General features: G+C 47.8%; 1 long non-coding RNA gene across 1 annotated transcript in view; it reads right to left on the bottom strand.

Moving 5' to 3' along the window:
• LOC309335117 overlaps positions 1-2458 on the bottom strand; it is an 80524-nt gene that overhangs the window by 50962 nt on the left and 27104 nt on the right. The window lies entirely within an intron of this gene.

Genomic DNA, 2458 nt, shown 5'->3' with positions numbered 1-2458 from the left:
CTTACAGATGGCCACGCCCTTCCCCTATCAGGGCACGGTGGGAGTGTCTCTCAAGAGTTCTTTCTAGGAAACCAACAGGAAAACTCCGTGAGCTCCAGCTCCTTTCATGTGCCTATCTAGCAAACATGCGTTGTTGGTTTGACTGCATTGTAAACATCCCACAAAATGTACAGTGGTACCTCGGGTTACATACGCTTCAGGTTACATACGCTTCAAGTTACAGACTCTGCTAACCTAGAAATAGTGCTTCAGGTTAAGAACTTTGCTTCAGGATAAGAACAGAAATCGGGCTCCGGCGGCAGCAGGAGGCCCCATTAGCTAAAGTGGTGCTTCAGGTTAAGAACAGTTTCAGGTTAAGAACGGACCTCCAGAACGAATTAAGTACTTAACCCGAGGTACCACTGTACAGGATTTGAAGCAATTTGCTTATCTCCAAAATCAGAGTCAAATTAGACATTTTGAAATGCCTAGGTTCCCAACTTTTTCAAAATATCAACCACATTGTGGGGCTCATTAGAATCAGGACCAGAATGTGTGGTGATATTAAAAAAATAGAGGTGCTTGGGTTTTGCCAGAGATGAATAGATGGAGGCAGGAGGCAGTGATAAGACAATACACCTAAGGAAAAAAAAATAGATTTTTTTTGTGCAGCTTGCAGCAACTCATCCCCTAACAGACAACAACTGGCCTAAGGATTTATTTAACTTTTAGCTATTTTTTTGGTCTTCATCAACTATAAGGAGCAACTCCAGTTCTGCTGGAGGTTAAGGTTATCAAACCTTCAGTGATTAAACTGATAGATAAATCGGTCAACTGTTTTCTGTACCTTTTATTGTAAGTCACTTTGAGGTGCCTCGTGGGAAGTGATTCATAGATAAAATTACCAATATTAACAATAATCCAAACCCTCTTCAGGCATGAGGGGGTGTGTTGGATTGTTCTGTTCATCTTTAGTTTATCAGGCACAATTTAAGGCATTTTTGTTTCATTAGGGTTGTGAGCTAAGGGTCCACCTTTCAGGGGTGTTTTGGTTTCAATGCTGATGCTGACGAATCGTTCTTCATTGGCACTGAAATTGAATTTGCCTCCATGGAAAACTGGAAGCCCGTGGGATCGGTGTTATATGATCCCAGTAGGCAGCTCCACTCAGCTTGCTAACAACATTTTGCACTAGGTGCACCTTCAAAACCATTTTTAAGGGGAAATAGAGTGCATTACAGTGATCCTGCCATGAGATTACCAGCATATTGGTCACCATGGGAAGGCTATCCCAGTCTATCAATGGCTTTACCTGTAACACTAAGGTAAAGGTAAAGGTACCCCTGCCCGTACGGGCCAGTCTTGACAGACTCTGGGGTTGTGCGCCCATCTCACTCAAGAGGCCGGAGGCCAGCGCTGTCCGGAGACACTTCCGGGTCACGTGGCCAGCGTGACAAAGCTGCATCTGGCGAGCCAGCGCAGCACACGGAAACGCCGTTTACCTTCCCGCCAGTAAGCGGTCCCTATTTATCTACTTGCACCCAGGGGTGCTTTCAAACTGCTAGGTTGGCAGGCGCTGGGACCGAGCAACAGGAGCGCACCCCACCGCGGGGATTCGAACTGCCAACCTTTCGATCGGCAAGCCCTAGGCACTGAGGCTTTTACCCACAGCGCCACCCGTGTCCCTACCTGTAACACTAGCAGAAGCTAATAAAAGGGAGCTGGCTCCTCGCTTTCTGAAGCACTCTCAAACTATTCGCCTGCTCTTTCAAGGGCAATGCATCCCAGAACATCCCAACTACCTATGTTCCGAACTTGAGAACCATTCCCCTATAGGACCTCTGGCTTGTTGGGATTCAACTCACCGGCCAGCCCACCAGTGGTCCCCCATGAGTGGCAGCTGCTGGGAGGACTTGTCACCACTTCTCCTGTAACTGATTGGAACCGCTTTCTGCCAATGCGTAAAAGTAAAGGACCCCTGACAGTTAAGTCCAGTCACGGACGACTCTGGGGTTGCAGCGTTCATCTCGCTTTACTGGCCGAGGGAGCCAATGTTTATCCGCAGACAGTTTTTCCGGGTCATGTGGCCAGCGTCCCTAAGCCACATCCGGTGAAACTAGAGCAGAGCACAGAAACGCCGTTCACCTTCCCGCCGGAGCGTTACCTATTTATCTACTTGCACTTTGACGTGCTTTCGAACTGCTAGGTTGGCAGGAGCAGGGACCGAGCAACGGGAACTCACCCCTTCGTGGGGATTCAAACCACCTACTTTCCAATCAACAAGCCCTAGGCTCAGTGGTTTAGACCACAGTGCCATGGGCTCTAAATCTCACACTGTGTGCATTCTTGGGACCTGGAACAACATAATGGTTTGCATGGTGCTCTTAAAGTTCTCCATTTGTGGAGCTGAACTAGTGGGAGGATTTGCTTCACTTTTGCATTGCCTTTTGCATCAGAAGGCAAGAGAAGATCAACTGAC

The sequence above is a fragment of the Podarcis erhardii genome (assembly GCF_964252035.2).
Source record: "Podarcis erhardii genome assembly, chromosome: 2".
In the NCBI taxonomy this organism is placed as follows: Eukaryota; Metazoa; Chordata; class Lepidosauria; order Squamata; family Lacertidae; genus Podarcis; species Podarcis erhardii.
The sequence above is the reverse complement of the archived record's forward strand: the minus strand, read 5'-3'. Positions and strand labels throughout refer to the sequence as shown.